This window comes from Pseudophryne corroboree, chromosome 5 (assembly GCF_028390025.1).
Source record: "Pseudophryne corroboree isolate aPseCor3 chromosome 5, aPseCor3.hap2, whole genome shotgun sequence".
In the NCBI taxonomy this organism is placed as follows: domain Eukaryota; kingdom Metazoa; phylum Chordata; class Amphibia; order Anura; family Myobatrachidae; genus Pseudophryne; species Pseudophryne corroboree.
In genome coordinates this window covers 345,302,100-345,329,107 of record NC_086448.1, presented here as the reverse complement: position 1 = coordinate 345,329,107, position 27,008 = coordinate 345,302,100, and the positions used below count along the sequence as shown (strand labels likewise).

The 27,008-nt window shown below is 46.9% G+C and overlaps 1 long non-coding RNA gene across 1 annotated transcript; it reads left to right on the top strand.

Annotated features, from left to right (window-relative positions):
- The first annotated feature begins 19,884 nt into the window (after positions 1-19,884).
- On the top strand, positions 19,885-20,844 carry LOC134929049 (uncharacterized). Its single transcript, XR_010178236.1, has 3 exons — positions 19,885-20,035; positions 20,121-20,227; positions 20,319-20,844. It is a non-coding gene; the product is annotated as an uncharacterized LOC134929049 (long non-coding RNA).
- The last annotated feature ends 6,164 nt before the right edge of the window (positions 20,845-27,008 follow it).

Below are 27,008 nucleotides of genomic sequence, written 5' to 3'. Positions count from 1 at the left end.
GTAGTGTGAAGAATCAGACAGCAGTGCGATGGTGCTACTGCCTGAAGTAGTGCCCGGCGTTTCTTCCTGCTTGTCTAGTCTATCTGCTCTTCTTCTTGGGCCTAATTCAGACCTGATCGTAGCAGGAAATTATTTAGCAGATGGGCAAAACTATGTGCTCTGCAGGAGGGGCAGATATAACATGTGCAGAGAGAGTTATACCCCTTTTCCACTAGCTCCAAAAACACGGGTAAATGCACAGGGTGTGCATTTACCCATGTTTTTTGCTAGTGTAAAAGGGTCCCTCCACAAAAACCCAGATCAAGTGACCTGTGAATCCTACCCGGGTAGCTACCTGGGTAGGACACGGGAATGATCTGGGTAGGGTTGTAGTGTAAACTGCGACACGGCTCCCGTTTTCACTGTATGGAAGGGCGGCGCTAGGAGATCATGTGATCTCCCAGCGTCGCCCCTGCCGCGTCACCAGCAGCGTCACCAACCCAGCAATATGCCGGGTTGGTGAGCGCAGTGTAGAAGGGGGCTCTAGCACGGGTCGCAGCCGTGTCAGGCTCCTGGCTGCAACCCGTGCTAGCTAGTGGAAAAGGGGTATTAGATTTGGGTGGGGTATGTTAAAACTGAAATCTAAATTGCAGTGTAAAAATAAAGCAGCCAGTATTTACCTGGCACAGAAACAATATAACTCACCCAAATCTGACTCTCTCTGCATGTGTTATATCTGCCTCCCCTGCAGTGCAAGGGTGTAGCTACCATAGGTGCAGGCAGTGCAGCTGCTATGGGGACCAGAACTGAGAGGGACCCACCTTCCCTGTTACAGTTACATGTGTTATATAAAAAATGTTGCCATTGGGTGGTACGTTGGGGTCCTTTCAAACTTTTTTCTCGGGGCCTGCAATATATCTAGGTTTGCTTCTGGACCTGCTCATTGTAGTGTGGTATAAAATGAACTGGAGTGCATTTTAATGTTATATAATATGAACCGGGGCACTGTAATGAGGCACAATATGAACGGGGAGCACTATATATCATAATGTGAATTGGGGATACTGTGCGGCATAATGTGTACTGGCAGCTCTGAAATGTGACATAGGGTAAACTTAAGCACTACTACGATTCATAAAAGAAACTAGGGCACTATTATGGGGCATACTGTAACATTAAATAAAGCTCTACTACGGTTCAGAAAATGAACTAGGGCACTATTATAGGGCATAAAATTAACAACTGCCACAGAGAAGTGTTTCTCTAGAGGTATTGGGGTGGGGGCCCCTTCAAAATGTTGCTATGGGGCTCACAAAGTTCTGGCTACGCCCCTGCTGCAGTGCACATGGTTTTGCACAACTGCTAACAAATTTGCTGCTGCGATCAACTCTGTATTAGGTCCCTTATGCACTCACGGCGGCATGGACACCCAAGTAAGGGCTGGCGCAGCACAGAATAATGATGTCGCAGCACAGATCGCTGAGAGTCGGGACTGGACCAATGCACGCTGGACGGGTGTAACAGGAAGTAATGGGGAGGGACGTGCTAGTTATGCTGTGGGTGGCCGGCTGGCGTCATCAATTTAAAAATTACTATTTGGTTGTGTATCCGCGTTTTTGTGTCGCCGAACCTCGGGGCCCCTCTGAACCTCGAGGCCCGTCACGAGTGTACCCTTTGACCCCCCCCTTTCGCTGGGCCTGGCTACAGTACGTGTGACATTTTCTGTTTCTTCTCATGAAAAGAGCAAATAAGATTAATGCACCTTTGTGTTGCACTTTTACTTTATCAAACTAAGTATGATTTCACTGTGATGGGTTTATTCTTAATACATTTCAGAACACTTAATTGCAGTTAGAGAGCAGTAAAATGTTCTGCTACTTTGACATTTATATAATAATCCATTAATTTAAAATCATTATATTGGTCCTGTCAGTAACAACCTTTTATTAATAGTCATAATCTAAAATCTTTGTTGCTACAGTATATGAATTATGATAATGAGACGATGTAAACAGATATATCGTGACAGCCGTCCCTTTAAATAAAATAGGATAATGTTCTTCAAGCCTCATTCCACTTCCACATCATCTAACATTATGTAGTCATTATATTTCATACTGCGTTTAGGGATATAAATAGAGATGACATTACAACATTTTGAAGGAAAACGTAACTCCCTCATTGCAACAACCACAATTAAAATTAAATTCTCCATTGCTGTATCACCAAGGGCTAGGCCATTATTGTAGAACAAATTAAATTAGACATTTACCCAATTAATCAACAGCTCCATGGTTTACACTCTATTGCCCTCATGCAGTACTCCTGACAGAATTCTCCATTATAAAGGCTCTACTATTGGCTGTACTATTGGCTGTACTTGTTGATCGCTAGCTGCCGTTGTTCGCTGCGCAGCGATCAGTGTAAAAAAATGGCTAATTTGCGCATGCGTAGGCACCGCAATGCGCGCGCGCATCGTACTGGTACAAAGTCCATTGTGGTTTTGCACTGGTTGTAGCGACATTTCCAAACGCACAGCCGATCGCAAGGAGATTGACATGAAGTGGGCGTTTCTGGGTGGCAACTGACCGTTTTCAGGGAGCGTTTGGTAAAACGCAGGTGTGGCAGAAAAAACGCGGGCGTGGCTGGGCGGGTGTGTGACGTCAAAAGCCATCCCTCCGTCGTTAGAATTAACGCACACGGGGGCGTAGCTTGGCTGCCATCGAGAAAGGACAGATTTTTGTGTGAGCTCCTGCTTTGACAGCCATATAAACCCCTTTATTCTGGCTCAATCCTTCCATACTGCACCCACATACACCCCTTTGGTGCCAGGACACCTTCCCTGTCACAGAAGTCGGGCTCACGGAGCCGGGAGGGGTCTCCTACCCCTCTGCGGGTTGCGGCCTGTCTTCTCTCCTGAAGCCATGGACTCAATTTTCCCCTTTATACTGCTGGTGCCACCTTCGGTGAGGCCTGGTACCTATCCCGCCCCGGACCCGCCGCGCGTCCCCTCCCGCAGTTTACCGCTACCTCTGCCATCAGGAGACCATCCTCTGCACCAGCCCTGCCGCCAGCCAGCGTCTCCCCCTGAGGTCCGCACAGCCACACTCAGCCACAGCTGCGGCACCGGCCTCCGCCCGCGTCACGTGACGCTGCCGCAGCTTCCTCCATCTGGGCCCGGCGCTCGACTCTGGAGCCCTCCCTGCCACCTGACTTCGGTTTGCCTGCCTCTGAAGTACAGAGAGGTGCGGTAGAGATTGCCTGCTGCGGCCTCCCTCTTCTGCTTACACACCTGGCGGCCATCTTCCCCTGAGGCTGTAGAACGCTGCCTCAGCCTGGAGCCGGTCATATGATTGGGTGAGACCTTTCCATTGCTCCTACTGCTGCTGCCCTCTCTTTCTGTCCCACCATTAGTTAGAGGGGTATTTGTCACTATTGAGACTGGTGCTGTCCCTGTGAAATTAATATTTCCTACAGTTCATGCTCTATTTCACAGTGAATTCTCCTTGTGCAGTATATATGCTGGGTTGGAGCTCCCCCCAGTGGCTCTCCTTGATACACTGACTTATTTCTGTAATTCCATTACTCTTATACATACTTGACAGATTTTGCAAATTATCGCTTGCTGTATGCCGGTGGCACAGTGGTTGTACTGCACCCACCCTCTCCTCCCCGGGGAATGAGAAATCCGGTGTCCAATGTGTTCTTGCTGCCCTATCAGCTGAAAATTGATTAATGGCGTGCTAATGCCATTCCACTGGGAGTCACCATACTGAAGGCACTGAACAGCGCACTGAGCAGTTCCCTTGCAATTCGTCTCTCTGCCGCATGACCTCACTTAATCATCTGTCCTACTCTCAGCATGGTCAGACCCAGGAAAAAGAAAGGTAATACAACGCAATTTAGGGAGACCATGACCCAGCCGGGAATGAGATCATTCCTACAACCTACTCCTGCTACGTCTTCTGGAGATCTCTCTCCCTCAAGTCCCTCTTCTTGTCACTCCGCCTCTCCTGCCTCCCCCTTAGTGATGTGTCAACCTACCCTTCACGTTCAGAGCTATAGCGCTCTCCAGGACATTTTGCTGTTCATGAAAACTCTACCAACTAAGCAGGATCTCCAGGATACCATGCATAGACAGTTAGCATCTATCAAACAAGATATCTAACAACTTTCTGACAGGGTGACCGCATTGGAGGACCATCGTGATTCTGCTGATGTTTTTATGGGATCCCTCACGGATGTTATCAAGGCTCAATCAGATGAAATCTGGTCGCTGCGGTCCCGTGTGTTGGATTTGGACAATAGAGGTAGGAGAAATAATATCCGGGTGAGAGGTATTCCCGAGGATGTCCCCCAGACAGCCTTAGTTGACGCTCTGACGAAAATATTCAACGCAGTCCTGGGTAAAGACCCGGCTGACACCATAACCTTCGACAGAGCTCACCATGCCCTTAAACCGAGAGGGATCCCTTCTGTCCGTCACCGAGACATCATATGTCGCTTGCATTACTACTCTCAGAAAATAAGATTTTACTCACCGGTAAATCTATTTCTCGTAGTCCGTAGTGGATGCTGGGAACTCCGTAAGGACCATGGGGATAGCGGCTCCGCAGGAGACTGGGCACATCTAAGAAAGATTTAGGACTACCTGGTGTGCACTGGCTCCTCCCACTATGACCCTCCTCCAGACCTCAGTTAGGATATTGTGCCCGGAGGAGCTGACACAATAAGGAAGGATTTTTGAATCCCGGGTAAGACTCATACCAGCCACACCAATCACACCGTATAACTCGTGATATTATACCCAGTTAACAGTATGAACATAATAGAGCCTCTCAACAGATGGCTCAACAATAACCCTTTTAGTTAGGCAATAACTATATACAAGTATTGCAGACAATCCGCACTTGGGATGGGCGCCCAGCATCCACTACGGACTACGAGAAATAGATTTACCGGTGAGTAAAATCTTATTTTCTCTGATGTCCTAGTGGATGCTGGGAACTCCGTAAGGACCATGGGGATTATACCAAAGCTCCCAAACGGGCGGGAGAGTGCGGGTGACTCTGCAGCACTGAATGAGAGAACTCCAGGTCCTCCTCAGCCAGGGTATCAAATTTGTAGAATTTAGCAAACATGTTTGCCCCTGACCAAGTAGCAGCTCGGCAACGTTGTAAAGCCGAGACCCCTCGGGCAGCCGCCCAAGATGAGCCCACTTTCCTCGTAGAATGGGCTTTTACTGATTTAAGATGCGGCAGTCCAGCCGCCGAATGCGCCAGCTGAATTGTTACTACAAATCCAGCGAGCAATAGTCTGCTTAGAAGCAGGAGCACCCAGTTTGTTGGGTGCATACAGGATAAATAGCGAGTCAGTTTTTCTGACTCTAGCCGTCCTGGAAACATACATTTTCAAGGCCCTGACTACGTCCAGTAACTTGGAATCCTCCAAGTCCCTTGTAGCCGCAGGCACTACAATAGGTTGGTTCGATTGAAAAGCCGATACCACCTTAGGGAGAAACTGGGGACGAGTCCTTAATTCTGCCCTATCCATATGGAAAATCAGATAAGGGCTTATACCTGACAAAGCCGCCATTTCTGATACACGCCTGGCCGAAGCCAAGGCCAACAACATGACCACTTTCCACGTGAGATATTTCAGATCCACGGCTTTAAGTAGCTCCATGATTTTAGGAATCTCAACACCACGTTGAGATCCCAAGGTGCCACTGGAGGCACAAGTTGGGGCTGAATATGCAGCACTCCCTTTACAAATGTCTGAACTTCAGGCAGTGAAGCCAGTTCTCTCTGGAAGAAAATCGACAGAGCCGAAATCTGGACCTTAATGGAAGCCAATTTTAGGCCCATAGTCACTCCTGACTGTAGGAAGTGCAGAATTCGACCCAGTTGAAATTCCTCTGTTGGGGCCTTCCTGGCCTCATACCAAGCAACATATTTTTGCCATATGCGGTGATAATGTTTTGCGGTCACATCTTTCCTAGCCGTAATCAGCGTAGGAATGACTTCCTCCGGAATGCCTTTTTCCTTTAGGATCCGGTGTTCAACCACCATGCCGTCAAACGCAGCCGCGGTAAGTCTTGGAACAGACAGGGCTCCTGCTGCAGCAGGTCCTGTCTGAGCGGCAGAGGCCATGGGTCCTCTGAGATCATTCCTTGAAGTTCTGGGTGCCAAGCTCTTCTTGGCCAATCCGGAACCACGAGTATAGTTCTTACTCCTCTCCTTCTTATTATTCTCAGTACCTTGGGTATGAGAGGCAGAGGAGGGAACACATACACCAACTGGTACACCCACGGTGTTACCAGAGCGTCCACAGCTATCGCCTGAGGGTCCCTTGACCTGGCGCAATATCTTTTATAGCTTTTTGTTGAGGCGGGACGCCATCATGTCCACCTGTGGCCTTTCCCAATGGTGTACAATCCTTTGGAAGACTTCTGGATGAAGTCCCCACTCTCCCGGGTGGAGGTCGTGTCTGCTGAGAAGATCTGCTTCCCAGTTGTCCACTCCGGGAATGAACACTGCTGACAGTGCTAACACATGACTCTCCGCCCCTCGGAGAATCCTTGTGGCTTCTGCCATCGCCATCCTGCTTCTTGTGCCGCCCTGTTGGTTTACATGGGCGCCCGCCGTGATGTTGTCTGACTGAATCAGTACCGGCTGGTTTTGAAGCAGGGGTTTTGCTTGACTTAGGGCATTGTAAATGTCCCTCAGTTCCAGAATATTTTTGTGTAGGGAAATCTCCTGGTTTGACCATAGTCCCTGGAAGATACTTCCCTGTGTGACTGCCCCCCAGCCTTGAAGGCTGGCATTCGTGGTCACCAGGACCCAGTCCTGTATGCCAACTCTGCGGCTCTCTTGAAGATGAGCACTTTGCAGCCACCACAGCAGAGACACCCTAGTCCATGGAGACAGGGTTATCAGGCGATGCATCTGATATGCGACCTGGACCACTTGTCCAACCGGTTCCACTGAAAAGTTCTTGCATGGAACCTATCGAATGAAATTGCTTCGTAGAAAGCTACCATTTTTCCCAGGACTCGCGTGCAGTGATGCACTGACACCTGTTTTGGTTTCAGGAGGCCTCTGACTAGAGATGACAGCTCCTTGGCCTTCTCCTCCAGGAGAAATACTTATTTCTGGTCCGTGTCCAGAACCATTCCCAGGAACAGTAGATGTGTCGTAGGGACCAGCTGTTACTTTGGAATATTTAGAATTCGACCGTGCTGTTGTAGCACTTCAGAGATAGTGCTACCCCTACCAACAACTGCTCCCTGGACCTCGCCTTTATCAGGAGATCGTCCAAGTATGGGATAATTTAAAACTCCCTTTTTCCGAAGGGGTATCATCCTTTCGGCCATTACCTTGGTAAATACCCTCGGTGCCGTGGACAGGCCCAACGGCAACGTCTGGAATTGGTAATGACAATCCTGTACCACAAATCTGAGGTACTCCTGGTGAGGATGGTAAATGGGACATGCAGGCAAGCATCCTTGATGTCCCGATATACCATGTAATCTCCCTCGTCCAGGCTTGCAATAATCGCCCTGAGCGATTCCATCTTGAACTTGAATTTTTTTTATATATATGTGTTCAAGGATCCCAATTTTAAAATGGGTCTCACCGAACCCTCAGGTTTCGGTACCACAAACATTGTGGAATAGTAACCCAGGCCTTGTTAAAGGAGGGGTACCTTGATTATCACCTGCTGGAAGTACAGCTTGTGAATTTTCGCCAGTATTACCTCTCCGAGGGCAGCAGGCAAGGCTGATTTGAGGTAACGACGAGGGGGAGTCGCCCCGAACTCTAGCTTGTATCCCTGTGATACAACTTGCAGAACCAAGGGATCTACCTGTGAGCGAGCCCAGAAGTCGCTGAAGTTCCCGAGACGCGCCCCCACCGCACCTGGCTCCACCTGTGGAGTCCCAGTGACCTGCGGTGGACTCAGAGGCAGCAGGGGAAGATTTTTATTTCCCTCTTCCCTTGTCTCTGGGCAGAAAGGAAGCGCCTTTGACCCGCTTGCTTTTCTGAAGCCGAAAGGACTGTACTTGATAATACAGTTTTCTTAGGCTGTGAGGAAACCTGAGGTAAAACTTTTTTCTTTCCCAGCTGTTGCTGTGGATACAAGGTCCCAAAGACCCTCCCCAAACAATTCCTCACCCTTATAAGGCAGAATCTCTATGTGCCTTTAAAGTCAGCATCACCTGTCCACTGCCGGGTCCCTAATACCCTCCTGGCAAAATGGACATTGCATTAATTCTGGATGCCAGCCGGCAAATATCCCTCTGTGCATCCCTCATATATAAGACGACGTCTTTTATGTTAGCAAAATATTATCCCTGTCTAGGGTATTATTATCAGACAGGGTATCAGACCACGCCGCAGCAGCACTATCCATGCTGAGGCAATTGCAGGTCTCAGTATAGTACCTGAGTGTGTAAATACAGACTTCAGGATAGCCTCCTGCTTTTTATCAGCAGGCACCTTCAAAGTGGCCGTATCCTAAGACGGCAGTGCCACCTTTTTTGACAAACGTGTGAGCGCCTTATCCACCCTAGGGGATATCTCCCAGCGTAACTTATCCTCTGGCGGGAAAGGGTACGCCATCAGTAACTTTTTAGAAATTACCAGTTTCTTATCGGGGGAACCCACGCTTTTTCACACTTCATTCACTCATTTGATGGGGGAACAAAACACTGCCTGCTTTTTCTCCCCAAACATAAAACCCTTTTTTAGTGGTACTTGGGTTAATGTCAGAAATGTGTAACACATTTTTTATTGCCGGGATCATGTAACGGATGTTCCTAGTGGATTGTGTATATGTCTCAACCTCGTCGACACTGGAGTCAGACTCCGTGTCGACATCTGTGTCTGCCATCTGAGGGAGCGGGCGTTTTTGAGCCCCTGATGGCCTTTGAGACGCCTGGACAGGCGCGGGCTGAGAAGCCGGCTGTCCCACAGCTGTTACGTCATCCAGCCTTTTATGTAAGGAGTTGACACTGTCGGTTTATACCTTCCACCTATCCATCCACTCTGGTGTCGGCCCCACAGGGGGCGACATCACATTTATCGGCATCTGCTCTGCCACCACATAAGCCTCCTCATCAAACGTGTCGACACAGCCGTACCGACACACCGCACACACACAGGGAATGCTGTGACTGAGGACAGGACCCCACAAAGCCCTTTGGGGAGACAGAGAGAGAGTATGCCAGCACACACCAGAGCGCTATATAATGTAGGGATTAACACTATATTGAGTGAATTTTTCCCAATAGCTGCTTGTATATACCATATTGCGCCTAAATTTAGTGCCCCCCCTCTCTTTTTAACCCTTTGAGCCTGAAAACTACAGGGGAGAGCCTGGGGAGCTGTCTTCCAGCTGCACTGTGAAGAGAAAATGGCGCCAGTGTGCTGAGGGAGATAGCTCCGCCCCTTTTTCGCAGACTTTTCTCCCGCTTTTTTATGGATTCTGGCAGGGGTATTTATCACATATATAGCCTCTGGGGCTATATATTGTGATTATTTTGCCAGTCAAGGTGTTTTTATTGCTGCTCAGGGCGCCCCCCCCAGCGCCCTGCACCCATCAGTGACCGGAGTGTGAGGTGTACATGAGGAGCAATGGCGCACAGCTGCAGTGCTGTGCGCTACCTTGGTGAAGACTGAAGTCTTCTGCCGCCGATTTTCCGGACCATCTTCGTGCTTCTGGCTCTGTAAGGGGGACGGCGGCGCGGCTTCGGGAACGAACACCAAGGACGGGTCCTGCGGTCGATCCCTCTGGAGCTAATGGTGTCCAGTAGCCTAAGAAGCCCAAGCTAGCTGCAAGCAGGTAGGTTCGCTTCTTCTCCCCTTAGTTCCTCGATGCAGTGAGCCTGTTGCCAGCAGATCTCACTGTAAAATAAAAAAACTAAAATATACTTTCTTTCTAGGAGCTCAGGAGAGCCCCTAGTGTGCATCCAGCTCGAGCCGGGCACAGGATTCTAACTGAGGTCTGGAGGAGGGTCATAGTGGGAGGAGCCAGTGCACACCAGGTAGTCCTAAATCTTTCTTAGATGTGCCCAGTCTCCTGCGGAGCCGCTATCCCCATGGTCCTTACGGAGTTCCCAGCATCCACTAGGACGTCAGAGAAAGAGGCAATTATGGGTAAAGTGCGCCGCCTAGATGGCCTGGACTTTAATGGCGACCCAATTGCCATCTTCCAAGATCTTTCCTGGCACACGCTCCAACAAAGAAAGACCCTCCGACCCCTCGCAGAGTAACTCCGCAAGCGTCAACTGAAATACCGGTGGGCTTTCCCTTTAAACCTTCAGGTCTCCTCTTCTGGAAAGATACACACCCTACATACTCCCTCTGACCTTCCCACTTTCTGCTCCGGTCTCGGTCTCCCGCCCGTAAATTTCCCTGATTGGAACTTCATCTCTCGTGCTCTGCATCCGCCTCAACCTTCTGGAAGTGAAGCGTCATGGCAGGTTGTACGTAATTCCCAGAGGAAAACCTCTAAAACCCTCTTCACTTGCCAGGACTCCTCCGCCACTTGACTGCATTTTTCTCTGTTGCCTTGAAAATGGACCTTTTCTTTTTTGCAGGAGTGTTGAACTTTCCAGACGTGGCATAACAGGGGAGATACATTCTACGCTGCCCCGTATCACTACTACCCAGTTTTGCATAATTCCCCTCGGTTTCATCTTCCAATCTGGAGATTATTATTGAGACTATGATGTTATACAGTTAGTTGTTACTGTCAGTTACTGTTTTTCTACATGTTCCTAGTTGATATAGTGCCTATGGGGGTGACTCCCTTGCCCCGTTCCCACACATGGCCATAGAGCCCTATGGGATTTCTGGTGTATATATTTACCAGTTCTCCCATGGCTGGTTTTTCCTTGTTATTGATGTTCCTATTTTCTGTGACTTGCTCTCTTTCTTTTCTTTCTTTTCTGCACTTTGTCTCTTTTCTTTAGTGACCTATCCGAGTCTCCTACTACATTGTACTGTTATACGATTTGATGTCTGTCCCTGATAGACTTAAATTTGCCTCAATCAATGCTAAAGGTCTTAATGTCCCTAAGAAGAAGTCCCATCTATTTAGGACGCTGTGGTCAGATAGGGTGGATGTTGCTCTGGTACAGGAGACACACTTTAAGATCTCTGCCCGCCTCCCCTCTCTGGTGAACCATAGATTTCCCCTTGCATTCTACTCCAATAATCCTGAAAGTAAATCCAAGGGGGTCGCTATACTTTTTTCTAAATCTTTAAAAGTTGCTGACATCTCAGTTCACAAATTGGTCCCTGGTAGATTATTGGTGGTCAATTGCACTATATCCTCACAAGCTTACACTCTCATAGCCCTGGAAAAAAGGTTGCGAGACAGACCGCACTAGATCGCTCCCATCTCTAAAGAAATCCTCCTAAGAGAGGAGGTGAGTTTCAACAGGAGACTAATTCAAAAATTATAACCAACTACCATATTATTTAGTAAAAGAAATTATCTCTTGATAAATTTCATTTGTTGGTGGTGCTCCCCAGAGTCAGAAATAGCACAGTGTAAGGAAAGAAAAGAAGACTCTTGTTTGGGGGCACTCTTAGATATATTACACCTGTACAGGAGAATGATATTGTCAATAAAATATAACTTTTATTAGTATTTTTTAAAAATATCTGAGATTGTGTGTAATCAGCAAAAAATGCGGCAGTGAAATCATGCCTAGCAATTAAATTGGGTAAAAAACTTAATCCCAAAGTGGGTATTTTCTAGGCTGTGAGAGCCCACAAGTGTTAGTATCCACACTCTTAATTGTATTCGGACCTGTGTTAGTTTTGGTAAATTATATCCACTCTAAAATTTCTGGAACGGCACTACTTGGTAAAGACCAAAGCTTCCATGTAAACAATTACTTGGGTTTCAAATTGCATATAGCACTGGCTGTAAAGGTTTCCTCCTTTCTTAATTAGTAGTTCCTACTCGGCTTCCAGTCTTTTTGGTATAAAAGACCGGAGGTGAGTGGTTCATTCTCCGTCCTGGTCACATGTAGGGAAATCTAAAAAAAAATTGAAAAAACTGTATTGCGAGACATTAGGTGATTATGTTTCACCCTTTTCTTAGGTAGATAGAATCTTACGTTCGGTTGCTCCCGCAGATCTCCTATATAATAGCCCTATTCTGTGACCTTGTGATTCATTTGCTAACGCTGGGCGGAGTCACAACAGTGGGCGGAGTTATTCAAATGAGTCACAGAGATCTGGCCAAATCTACAGGAGACTAGGAGCAGAAGCAGATAGCATGGGCATTGGGCATGTCACAGGCAGGGGTGCATACCTCCCAGCTTTCTGCAGGAGCTTTCTCCAGGCAGAAGGAGGGAAACACACTCGGCGAAAAGGGGGCGTGGCTTCACGGGAGGGCCCCCGTTTTCGTCAGTGAGGGGGCTTGCCCAGCGCTCTGTGAGCTGCTGGCATGCCCCCAGGGCTGATTATGAGTCCGGGGGGCACAGGGCACTTGAGACAGGGGAGCCCTATCTCATTGCTGTGCCTGCTGTGGGTTGGGGGCGTGGCCTAATCGCGGCCCGCGCGGCCACGCCCCCTTATGCAAATTCCGATTTTTATTTATTTTTTATTTATTTTTTTAATGGGATTTTGGCCCCTCAGCTAGGGCTAAATCCAGAGGACGTGGTCGCTCCCCCTACACACCCGCACAGGGAGAAGAAAGCAGGGAGACTGCTGCCTCCCTGCAACACCACAGACCTGCCAATATGCAGCAGCGTGTGCTGACTGTAGCACAATGCTACCGCTGTTGCTGGCAGGACAGGGGGAGCTTCTGAGCTGGGACAGAGCTACTCCAGCCGGGGGGCCCCCTAAAACTGTGGGGCCAACAGTACGTATCCCCTGGCCACCCCCCCCCCCCCTTAATCCGGCTCTGCTGCTGGAACCCTCCCGTAATCCGTACCCCCTGATGCCCCCTCTCCCTCTGTCTCCACTATTCACCGCTGCTCTGCTAAGCAGAACAGCGAGTACAGGAGCTTTCCAACTGCCCCCCCCCCCCCACCGCCGGACACTGCGACCCGCGGGTGGGACAGCGGGACAGACCCCAAAAAATGGGACTGTCCCGCGAAAATCGGGACATTTGGGAGGTATGGGGGTGTGTGAGGGGTATGTCATACAGACAGACGGGCAACGGCTCACTGTGTGCTTGACCCCCCACATCGGCATACTCAGCAGGGTCTCTCTGGTGCGGAGGAGCGTCACTTTCTGACACACTCCACGCTTCTTAGCTGCAGTTTAGTGGGGCACCTGCCGCTGTGCAGGTTCCATACTGCCTCTGTTATCTCCAGCCCCGGCAACCCCACCGCTAGCTGCAACGCTGCCACCCGCAGTGGAGTGCGCCCAGCTCATTCACACACTTTAGCTGGCGGGTAGCGCTGCAGAAATCCGAGCTGCTTGCAGGCTCTGACCCATTCCTCCCTCCAGCCGCAGCGTCTCCTGGGAGCTAACCAGTCACTCCCAGTCTCCCCTTACCACAGTGCCCGGAAGCCGTGAGGTCCGCGCAACGTGCATGCTATGACCCCCTCCTCCCTCCAGCCGCAGCATCTCCTGGGGGCTAACCAGTCATTTCCAGTCTCACCTTACCACAGTGCCCGGCAGCTGCGCGAGGTCTGCGGTGTGTGACTGAGGAGGGGGGGAGGGATGCGGACTGGCAGAGAAAGCAGGACTCCAGCCTGAGAGAGTCAGCCATGCCAAGTCTCCAGCAGCAGCAGATCCCAACAGGTTGGAATGGAACAGCAGCAGCCAGCAGCAGTGACTCCGGTAAGACACATCTGTCTGTCACCACTGTTTTGTCCCTAATACCAATCTCTCCCATGCCCTGTGTTCTGTCATGTCCCTGTCACCCCTGGCCTTGCCCTGCCACCCTTATTCTGGCCCTTTCACCCTTATCCTGGCCCTTTCACCCTTATCCTGGCCCTGTCACCCTTATGCTGGCCCTGTTACCCCTATCCTGGCCCTGTCACCCCTGTGCTTGCCCTGTCAACCCTATACTGGCCCCGTCACCCCTGTCCTGGTCCTGCCGCCCCTACCCTGGCCCTGTTACCCCTATCCTGTCCCTATCATTTCTGTCCTGGCCCTGTCACCCCTGTCCTGGCCCCGTCACCCCTGTCCTGGCCCCGTCACCCCTGTCCTGGCACCGTCACCCCTGTCCTGGCCCCGTCAACCCTGTCACCCCTGTCCTGGCCCTGTTACTGCATACCCTCCAACTACCTTAAATGGCATGTACAGTACCCGCAGCGCCTCCAGACCTCTCCCCAATGCACTACACCTCCGCACCTTCCCCTCCACCACATGCGGCACTCCACTCCTCCCCCACATGCTGTGCCTCCAGACCCCCTACACCACCCGTGGCTCCCACTCCTCCACCCCTTCACCACCCACAGCACCTCCAGGCCCCTTCCACCATTCACCCCCCTTATACGTCTCCCCCCACACCTGCCCCCCTCCACCCGCAGCATCTGCAGACACCCTCCTCCATCAGCGGTCCCCCCCTCACCCACCCCTCCCCCACCAATGGCACCCCCGCACCTGCCCCTCCACCACCTGCAGCACCTCCGGACCTCCTTTCCCATCCGCCGCAACACCCGTACCTGCCCCTACCCTACCCATGGTGCCTGCGGTCCCCTACCCAACCCCCGGCACACCCATCCCACAGCACCTCCGGAACCCTTCACCCATCCACAACATCCCCACACCTGCCCCTCTCCCACCCGTGGCACCCCTGCCCCTCCCCCACCTGCAGTGCCTCCGGACCCCTCCCCCATCTGCATCCCCCACTCCTCTGCCCCTCCTCCACGCGCAGCACCTCCCGAACCTTCCCCATCCGGGCCCCACCCCCACTTCTGCCTCCCCTCCACCTGCAGCATCTACAGACACCATCCGCAGTCCCCTCCGCACCCGCTACATTCTGTACATCATGCCCTGCAGGTGCTGTTCACGCCGTCGCAAGGGGCTGCGCCTCCTTCACCATCGCACGCCCTTTCATTGTGCAATATTTAACCACTAACAAAGGAATGCAGGTAATACTCCATATAATACAAATATTAAACCCCAGAAAGGCATGCAAGGGTTAAGGGGGAGTAGCCCCTTGCGGCGGTGTGAAGAGCGCCCGTAGGGCGCGATGAAGCACCTAGTTTATAATAAAGGGGATATAGTGGTGTTACTACTGACATTAAAATTTATGCCATATAAATCGACTATTGGGTTATTATCGATATGCCTGTTAGCAGTTTACCCAAAAAAAATGTCCACACTTTATCCATTAGGAATGTGGCAATCTGATCTGTGTGTTCAAAACAATTGTGTACTAACACACTCGTACAAATTCACACATAGCTGCATGCGGATGTCTCGCAACCCCAGACTGAAAAAACATACAAAGATACACTGTGTGGTATATGGTAGTACGGTGTGCCTCAACTGTTGCACAGGTCAATAAATTGTTCATTCACATTCACAGGATACATGTAGTAATATAATTTAAAGCAGATTAGCCCAGATGTCCACACTTTAAAGTTAATGCAGCCTATTCTGTATACTTAGAAAAATGCTTTCAAATTTATACAGAGATCATATATATGCTGTACAAAATATGTTACAAAACCAGGCTAGAGAGAAAAGCAAATATAAACTCTACTCTGTAAGAGGATACAATGTGCTTTTGTTAATACTGACACAGTTATTCAGACCTATCACGTATCACGGGCGTGTGGGCTCACAAGCCTCCCACTGGCAGCGGCATCAGCTCCGATTCAGCTGTGAAATGGATAGCGCGTTTCACTCGTAAGCTTGCTCACATCCTGTCACATGCAGCATCCCATTGGCATTGGGATGCTGCATGTGACAGATGTGAACAAGCTTACGAGTGAAACGCGCTATCCATTCCACAGCTGAATCGGAGCTGATGCCGCTGCCAGTGGGAGGCTTGTGAGCCCACACGCCCGTGATACGGGTTTTTTAAATATTCACTTTATACTCCTGATATAGGTACCTATCCACTCGGCTAACTCTCATTCCTGCATTGCGCTGCGGCTCCCTGCAATGTCTCTGAACACCAGGTAGCCGCATGCGTTCTAACAGGTACAGCAGAACGGCCTTTTTCTTCCTTCCTAACAGGTGGATTACCCGGCCACTCTCATCTTCCATCCGCTGATTACCATAGGCGTAGGTTAATCAAGATGGAATGACAGCAGAAGTTGCAGGATCAATCCCCTGTTTGCTTCTCCTTTCTCTCGTGCCAAGTCACTTCTAAAAGCATGGGGAATTTTCAAACACTGATACATGCTAAAATGATTATATAGTTAGTCTATATGTTATGCCTTGATATAGTTAAAACTGTTACCTATATTCATCCAAATTCTATGAATATGTATAATTGAGGAAATATAATTAACACACTATGTTTTTCTGATGTGTGGAAAGCTTGCCTCACCCGAACGCTATTAATGCTACACACAGGCTTTCACGTCTAGTACGGATTAACCTAATTTTCTTATTTCTAACGTTTAATTGTGACCAAATGATTAGAGGTCCAAACGTTGAGACTATACATGATTAATAACAAGGAGGTTAAATTGTCACACCAGTGCTTTTTGGTATGAGAACTTTGTACACCACAGATAGGTCTGAATAACTGTGTCAGTATTAACAAAAGCACATTGTATCCTCTTACAGAGTAGAGTTTATTTTTGCTTTTCTCTCTAGCCTGGTTTTGTAACATATTTTGTACAGCATATATATGATCTCTGTATAAATTTGAAAGCATTTTTCTAAGTATACAGAATAGGCTGCATTAACTTTAAAGTGTGGACATCTGGGCTAATCTGCTTTAAATTATATTACTACATGTATCCTGTGAATGTGAATGAACAATTTATTGACCTGTGCAACAGTTGAGGCACACCGTACTACCATATACCACACAGTGTATCTTTGTATGTTTTTTCAGTCTGGGGTTGCGAGACATCCGCATGCAGCTATGTGTGAATTTGTACGAGTGTGTTAGTACACAATTGTTTTGAACACAGAGATCAGATTGCCACATTCCTAATGGATAAAGTGTGGAAATTTTTTGGGGGTAAACTGCTAAGAGGCATATCGATAATAACTAGTGTTCACTCTAGGTGTCTTTCACAGGGCGCTGCGCCCTGCCCCTTTTTTAGACCCCTGAATCCCGCCCTGCCCGTTTGTTTGTGCCCTCCCGCCCCGCACTTTGCTGCCCGCTGGACCCCGCCACGCCGCCAGACACACTAAGCACACTGCACTGCATTATTATCACTGTCTCCGTGCATGTGTCGAGACGGAGACCTCCGCGGCCCGCCCCGCCCCGTCCGCCTTGTCCCGCCCTGTCCGCCCCGTCCCGCCCGTCATTAGCTGTCAGCGTCCTATGCGAGCAGACCTATAGGTCTGCTCAGGGTCTGGTGAGACAGGAGGGCTGGGTTTGCCTCTCCCGCCGAGGCAAACCCAGCCCTCCTGTGTGGATGAATGTTTAAAAGGAGACGCCAGGGAGGATCACCCGGCCGCCATCTTTAATACCGCTCCGCAAGTGTGGCTGGGTGATCAGCGCTCCCCCTCTGTGATGTAAGTACTCAGTACATCAGTGTTCCCTCACACCCCAGTCTGTATGTACCCTTCCCTCACACCCCGGTCTGTATGTACCCTTCCCTCACACCCCGGTCTGTATGTACCCTTCCCTCACACCCCGGTCTGTATGTAACACCCCCCCCCCCCCTCACACGAGGTCTATGTATCCCCCAAAGACCTTGCTCTGCAGGGTCTTTGGGGGATACATAGACCTTGTGTGAGGAGGGGGGGGGGTGTTACATACAGACCGGGGTGTGAGGGAAGGGTACATACAGGCGGGGTGTGAGGGGAGGGTACATACAGACCGGGGTGTGAGGGAAGGGTACATACAGACCGGGGTGTGAGGGGGGTACATAATATGCAAATAAGAATACATTATATATATATATATATATATATATATATATATATATAGTCTTCTTATATAGCTGAAATACCTTGCTTTTTATATAACAAATCTGTGCAGCCACATTTAAGGTGTGAGTAGACTGTCACAAGTGGTTTTATATTTTATAAGTTCAAGTTGTATGTTGAAGAGATTTAGGGGACAAAATAGAATAAATATATATTTGAAAAAGCTACCATTGCATGACCCACTGCACTCTGTTGGACTATTGGTCCTATTGTGTGGAGTTTGTATATTCTTCCTGTGCTTTTCACATTTTTTATTTTTTTCACATTTTTCATGATTAGCTATCCACGCGAACTATAAGTGGGAATAGTAACCTGTCCGAATGTTCAGAACCATCAGGAACAGCCTGGAGAAGTGATAAGTGCATTAAATATGAATGCACCATCCAATCATTACAGGTTTTAAATGACAGGAGCTGACTGGCTAATGCACTATCACTTCTCCAAGTTTAATACATCTGCCCCAGTTTACTTTATGACTTGGGGGCCATTATTGAATGGTCATCATAAATGATGACCATAATAATTAAGGGCCCCCAAATCATACAGCATCCTGATGACATAAGGTGCAACACTTAAAATTCTATAAGTTAATTGAAAAATCTGTCCACATTTATTACTTTCTTTTTTTTTTCTAAAGCTGGCACATCCTCATCCTCGTCTCTATGTACTCAATCACATGACAACTATCTGTCACATCCATCACTGCACCTCTGACTCCTGGCACTCCACACCACAGGCTCCATAGCAGCATATTCTGGCTCCTTCTTTGATCCTCACGGCTCACCAGAGTCCTCAATTTGCCTCAGGTGAGTATGCTGGTACTGAGAGTAAACAGTGGCTCTCATCCTAGGGAGCTTGAGTGTGTTAAAGTGTTTTGTTCTTCCACAGAAAGCTGGCTCATCCTCATCTCTGTGTACTCCATCACGTTAAGCAATCCGATTGCATCAACTGGCGCATCACTCCACACCACAGGCTCCAAAGTGGCATATTCTGGCTCCTTCTTTGATCCTCTTGGCTTAACCGGAGTCCTCAATTTGCCTCAGGTGAGTATGCTGGTACTGAGAGTGAACAGTGGCTCTCATCCTAGGGAGCTTGAGTGTGTTAAAGTGTTTTGTTCTTCCACAGAAAGCTGGCTCATCCTCATCCTCGTCTCTGTGTACTCCATCACGTTAAGCAATCCATTGCACATCAACTGGCGCATCACTCCACACCACAGGCTCCAAAGTGGCATATTCTGGCTCCTTCTTTGATCCTCTCGGCTTCACCGGAGTCCTCAATTTGCCTCAAGTGAGTATGCTGGTACTGAGAGTGAACAGTGGCTCTCATCCTAGGGAGCTTGAGTGTGTTAAAGTGTTTTGTTCTTTAACAGAAAGCTGGCTCATCCTCATCCTCGTCTCTGTGTACTCCATCACGTTAAGCAATCCATTGCATCAACTGGCGCATCACTCCACACCACAGGCTCCAAAGTGGCATATTCTGGCTCCTTCTTTGATCCTCTCGGCTTCACCGGAGTCCTCAATTTGCCTCAGGTGAGTATGCTGGTACTGAGAGTGAACAGTGGCTCTCATCCTAGGGAGTTTGAGTGTGTTAAAGTGTTTTGTTCTTCTACAGAAAGCTGGCTCATCCTCATCCTCGTCTCTATGTACTCCATCACGTTGACCAACCATTGAACCAACTGTGCATCACTCCACACCACAGGCTCCAAATCAGCATATTGATCCTTCTTTGATCCTCTTGGCTTGAATGACCGGAGACCTCAACTTGTCTCAGGTGAGTTTGCTGGTACGGAGAGTACAGTGGCTCTCATCCTAGGGAGCTTGAGTGTGTTAAAGTGTTTTGTTCTTCTACAGAAAGCTGGCTCATCCTCATCCTCGTCTCTATGTACTCCATCACGTTGACCAACCATTGAACCAACTGTGCATCACTCCACACCACAGGCTCCAAATCAGCATATTGATCCTTCTTTGATCCTCTTGGCTTGAATGACCGGAGACCTCAACTTGTCTCAGGTGAGTTTGCTGGTACGGAGAGTACAGTGGCTCTCATTCTAGGGAGCTTGAGTGTGTTAAGTGTTTTTATTTTTTTTATTTTTAGAAAACATGCCTACTCTTAAAAGGAAAGTGAAAGAACATGAAAGAAAAAACAAGGAAATAGGCAGAAAATGTTTTAAAATCAATCAAATGTTTTCAGGAAAAAAGAAGGTAGGAAATCATTTAGATACACCCATTTTAAACCCCTGTAAGAAAGTGTAACAAATATTTGAATTTAGATTACGATTTTTATTAATTACAGAAAATAAATGCAGCAGAGTTAGATCCTGTACCCAGCACCTCTGATCCTGTACCCAGCACCTCTGATCCTGTACCCAGCACCTCTGATCCTGTACCCACAGATAATCAATGCACTTCCCAAGATAATTCACTGGCCACAGTTAACACAAATTGCAGCAATGTAGATGACTCGGTATCGACGTCATGTAATGTCATTGTTAATGAAAACACCATAGATGTGCATTCTCAATCCTCCGTCTCTCTTGCCAACTGTTCTCAGAATTTAGAGTGCGACACCTCACCCCCTATTATTTTGGATGATGACCTATCTGAAGAAAGGTGCTCTTCTAATGAAGATACAGATACAATAAATGACATTGGGGTTAGTGCTTCTCCAAAAAAAAAGTCAAAACATAAAGTTGGTTTCCAAATAAAATGGAAAAGAGAGTTTCCGTGGCTTAGTTGTAAAAAAAATGGTGAAAGAGAATCTCTACTCTGCAAGCTGTGTTTAAAACATCTGTTGAATGACACAAAATACAACAAATCTCCATGGATGAATAGTGGGATGAGCACAGTAAGGCGCGATAAAATTAAGGAGCATTCTGTTTCCGAGATGCACAAGGCAGCAATGCAAACTGAAATAATCTGTTGTAATGCTGAGGCTTCACAGAACAGAAAAAATAGACCAGAGTCAGAGGAATTCAAAGCTGTGGAATGTGCTATGAAGTGCCTGGATTTTCTAATCCAGCATAATATACCACATACAACTGTTTTTAAACCATTTGTTGTTTTCTGTATAGAAGAATTAAAGTCTCCAGTTTTAGCCCCTCTGAACAAATCTAAAAATGCCTCATATACAAGCTACCAAACAATCAACGAATTTGTTAATTCGATGGCCAGTGTTCAAAGAGAGAAAGTTATCTTGTCTTTACAGAAGAGTCCATCATTTTCAGTTATGTCAGATGAAACTACTGATGTCAGCAACAGAAAACACTTGGCAACTGCTGCAAAATATATAAAAGATGGAGAAGTCAGTGTGTCCTTTATTAATGATACAGAAATTCCAGATGGAAAATCAGAAACTATTTTCAATGCTCTTTCACAGACTATAGAAGACTGTGGAGGGTTTGAGAAATTAGTAGGCTTTGGAAGTGACGGCGCCAGTTCAATGGTTGGTCACCGTGATGGAGTAGCAGCCAAACTAAAGGCCAAAAATAATAAGATTATTTCAATACATTGTCACAATCATCGTTTAGCTCTTGCAACAAAAAATACATTTGAATCTTTGAATCCTTTCCTGAAAATGGATGAAGTATTAACAAGTATTTACAAATACTATAAATACAGCTCTGTGAGGAGCAAAACTTTGGAAGAAATACAAAGAGTATTTACTAAATGTAAGGGAACAAAAATAAAAAAGGCTAGCCACACAAGATGGCTATCACATGAAAATACTATTAATTCAATAAGAATTAATTATCATTCGATCAGTCGATTTGGAAAATGCTGTTGTAACTGGACAGTCAAAGACTACAAGTGGTGTGAGTGGGCCAACTGCTGAAGGACTTCTCAAACATCTGAAAAATTTTCATTTTTTTCAATTAATTCACTTTCTTTGTGATGTACTGAGCCTGCTTTCCAAATTAGTTTTAATCTTTGAAAGAAGAGATATTGACTTGTCTACAATACACAGCAATGTTTCCATTACGCTTGGTGCTTTGAAAAATTTAAAGCGTAAGCCTGGGGGTCAGTTTTGCAGGAACCTGGCAAATGCTGCAAGAAAAATAGGAATTCAGGCTCCTATAGCAGCAGAAAATTGTAAGTTTGAAGAAGATGCAAGGTGTTTTCTAGATCTATTGGTCCAAAACATTTCAGAGAGGATGCATAATATAGCTATACTTGATCATCTAAGTGTCTTAGATATGAGGCATCTTAATGCAGACAAAGGTGTGGGATTTTATGGTGTGGCCGAAATGGCACAGCTTGCTGATTTTTATCAACTGGATGAAGATCTTCTGTTATCAGAATGGGAAGACTTTAAATCTGTATTCTTACAAACGGAAGAAGAAAATTCTGATAATGAAAGATTGTCCATGGTCAACGTGTACAAGACTTTAGAAAAATCTGAAGACACAATTGGCGTAGCATTTCCTCTAATTCAGAAACTTGTTTCAGTTGGCTGTGTTCTACCACTCTCAACTGCTGAAGTTGAAAGAACTTTTTCGCAAGTTAAATTAATCTTAACAGATCACAGAAACCGTCTCAAGGTGGAAAATGTCAACAGCATATTAGCCATTAAGCTAAATGGCAAGGTAAACTACAGAGAGGCGGTGAAGCACTGGATGAAAAAACAAAGAAGAATATTTTCTTGTAGACCACACACAGCTGGCCACCGACCACACTCTACAATCAGAAACACCTGTACTGTAGATTGTGAGCAACAACCAAGGACAACGCACATAAACTGACCCACCCAAGCTACTTGGAGCCCAACTTTCCAGTTCAAAAGGGTGAGTACCAAGTAAATGTGGGAGGAGGGAGAGTATTCCTACTTAGAGGTGGTGGAGTGGCCCTAGTATGTCCATAATCCTGTTATCAGAGTCCCTTTTCTGCTGTGTTCTTTAGTTCTTCAAAGCATAAGCCCTTATTTTTGTGGGGAAGAATTGTAAGAGACTAAAAATCTATGGTGGTCTTACAATTCTACTCCAAGGAATAAGCTGTGCTTTGAAGAACTAGGAACGCAGTACAAATGGACTCTGATAACATGCAGTCAGTTTATGTTGTATGGTTCTGTTTCAGCTTCAGCACAGCGTCTAAGAGGATATTTACAGCCAGTGACAAGACGGCATCCGCCTGAGCCTGCATAAATAGTTGGACCCTTCTGTTTTGAACAGCTGACACCTACATCTTTACTCCAGATGACCTGTAGGACGTTTGATCAGCTACCTGCATCCAATCCACATGGTACTATTATTATAACTTGTATAAAATGCTAGGATTAGTGTTTATTTTAGCACCTTCACAACCTGTGCAGTTCCTCCTGCCTGGGGTGTCGTTCTGTACTCTAGTGCTTCTATCACAAGTCTTCCACTGAAATAAAGACCAGAGTGATAGAAGCACCAGAGCAGAGGACGACACCCCTGGCAGGAAAGAATAACTGCACAAGTTGTGACAGGTGCAGGATGATAGTACACTGTAGTTGTAATCTACCATACAGTAGAGCTACATTGGTGATGAATGGACCACAAATACTTTTATTTAACACTCTTCACTTTCAAATCCTTGTCCGCATGTAAAAGGTAAACATTAAATGAAATGGGTGCACAAACAAAAAACCATGAGTCTTTGTACTCATTTTTAGTTGAGACACCTGTCTAAGCATTACAGTATGGACATAATCGTGCCCTCTCGAATGAAAAATGTGCCCTCCCGAATGAAAAATGTGCCCTCCCCGTGATCAGCACCCTGCCCTAAAAAATTCCTAGAGTGAACACTAATAACCCAATAGTCGATTTATATGGCATAAATTTTAATGTCAGTAGTAACACCACTATATCCCCTTTATTATAAATCTGCGGGAGCAACCAAACGTAAGATTCTATCTACCTAAGAAAAGGGTGAAACATAATCACCTAATGTCTCGCAATACAGTTTTTTCAAAAAATTTTTAGATTTCCCTACATGTGACCAGGACGGAGAATGAACCACTCACCACCGGTCTTTTATACCAAAAAGACTGGAAGCCGAGTAGGAACTACTAATTAAGAATGGAGGAAACCTTTACAGCCAGTGCTATATGCAATTTGAAACCCAAGTAATTGTTTACATGGAAGCTTTGGTCTTTACCAAGTAGTGCCGTTCCAGAAATTTTAGAGTGGATATAATTTACCAAAACTAACACAGGTCCGAATACAATTAGGAGTGTGGATACTAACACTTGTGGGCTCCCACAGCCTAGAAAATACCCACTTTGGGATTAAGTTTTTTACCCAATTTAATTGCTAGGCATGATTTCACTGCCGCATTTTTTGCTGATTACACACAATCTCAGATATTTAAAAAAAAAATACTAATAAAAGTTATATTTTATTGACAATATCATTCTCCTGTACAGGTGTAATATATCTAAGAGTGCCCCCAAACAAGAGTCTTCTTTTCTTTCCTTACACTCTCATAGCCCTCTATGCTCCGAATCAGGGCCAACTGTCTTTCTTTCGTTCCCAGCTTCCCCATCTTGAAGCCCTTTTGACAGGTATTGTTATTTTGGGGGGTGACTTAAATTGATCCATGGATCCATCCATTGACACTTCCCCTCCTGCCCCTAAATTTTCCGAACAAAAACACACGACAGGTTAGGAAGGTTTTTCATGAACTTCAACTTGCTGATTCCTGGAGGGTCACACACCCCTGTGATCAGGATTTCTCATTCTTCTCTCACCCACAACAGGTTTACTCACGCTTAGATTACCTGTTCCTGAGTCTTAGGCACCTCCCTTTATCAGTGGATGCCTCCATTGGCTCCATTACTTGGTCGGACCATGCCCCGGTCTTCCAGTCTCTCTCAGCCCCATCCCGATCCCCTGGCCATTGGACTTGGCGCCTTAATGAATCCCTCCTACATGACAAATTTTGCAAAGATGATCTGGATAGGGTGTTATCTGATTATTTTTCCATTAACGACACGGAGGAAGTGTCCCAAATAACTATTTGGGAGGCTCACAAATGTGTTATATGGGGCAAATTAATCCAATTGGGCTCTTATGTGAAGAAAGATAGACTGGCCCTAACCACCGCATTATTGCATAAAATTCTTTCTTTCTTCTTTTTCTTCATTCTTTAGAGGCCATTCATAAATCCTCCCTGTCTCCCTCCGAGTTGGTGGATCTGTCTGAGGCCCGGGCACACCTAAAGAAAATCCTCAACAACAAAACCCAATTTTCTCTGCGTAAATGTAGCAGTAAATATTATCGATGGGGCAATAAGCCAGGCCGTTTACTGGCACAGGCACTTAGATCTTATACAACAGCCTCCTATGTTCCCTCTATGAAAAATAGTGCGGGCTGTCTGCTTTAAAACGCCTGAGATAGCAGCGTGCTTTAAATATTATTATAATACCTTATATAATTTAGGTAATCCCTCTCCAGCCCACGATCCCCTTTCTAATATGCTGAGATCCAGGAAATATTTGGTTAAAGTGGCGTACCCTAAATTGTCTCTTTCTGACCGAGACTTCTTGGAAGAACCCTTTACCTTACAAGAGGTTGAACAAGTTATATCCTCCTCGTCCTTGGTTAAAAGTCCGGGCCGGACTGTTTTACCACCAATTACTATAAGATATTTAAAGAGACTCTTGCCCCCAGATTATTACAGGCCTTTAACTCCATCTCGGCTGATACCCATTTCTCCAATCAATCCCTGGAGGCCCAAATCACTGCGATTCCTAAACCAGGGAAGGACCCCTCAGTGTGCTCCAGTTATAGACCCATATCCTTGCTCAATGTGGATCTTAAACTTTTTGCAAAATTGATGGCTCTCAGATTGAACAAGTTCCTCCCATCCCTTATCCACAGTGATCAAGTGGGCTTTGTCCCTGGCCGCGAGGCTAAAGATAATACTACAAAGATCCTCAGCCCAGATTATTACAGGCCTTTAACTCCATCTCGGCTGATACCCATTTCTCCAATCAATCCCTGGAGGCCCAAATCACTGCGATTCCTAAACCAGGGAAGGACCCCTCAGTGTGCTCCAGTTATAGACCCATATCCTTGCTCAATGTGGATCTTAAACTTTTTGCAAAATTGATGGCTCTCAGATTGAACAAGTTCCTCCCATCCCTTACCACAGTGATCAAGTGGGCTTTGTCCCTGGCCGCGAGGCTAAAGATAATACTACAAAGATCCTCAGCCTTATCCATTTGGCCTCTAAAAGTCAGACCCCTACTGTATTACTATCTACAGACACCGAAAAGGCCTTTGACAGGATTAACTGGGACTTCATGAGGGCTGTGTTGGAGCACATTGGGCTGGGTCCACAAGCACTTCACAGAGTGTTATCCCTTTATACACGGCCATCAGCTCGAGTTCGGGTTAATGGGATCCTGTCCGACAATTTTTCTATAAGCAATGGAACGAGACAGGGTTGCCCCTTGTCCCTCCTGATATTCGTCCTTTGTATTGAAGCCTTGGCCAGGGCTTCAATTAGGTGATACTGACTACAAACTCGCTTTATTCGCCGATGACTTGCTGACAGTCGTCATGCAACCCACTCACTCACTTCTCACCTCATGTGTGAATTGGACATCTTCAGTTCACTTTCTGGCTTTAAAGCCAATACATCCAAATCATGTGCCCTCAATATTTCAACCCCCCATACGACAATAGCCTTTTTAAAATCTACTTTCCCATTCATATGGAGGGATTCCCATATAACGTACTTAGAAGTCCAACTTCCCAGCGATTTATCGAGCTTGATGTCCCTGAACTTTTACCCTCTACTCCAATTCATTAGAAACAACTACTGTAGATGGCAACACAATAATCTATCCTGGCTAGGCAGAATTAATGTTGTGAAGATGAACACCTTGCCCAAACTGCTCTCTCTCCTCCAAACATTGCCAGTCCGAATCACGGACTCCTGGTTTCGGTCCATACGATCCTTGAGCCAACAATTTATTTGGCGTCATAAGAGGCCCAGGATTAGTAGATCCATCCTG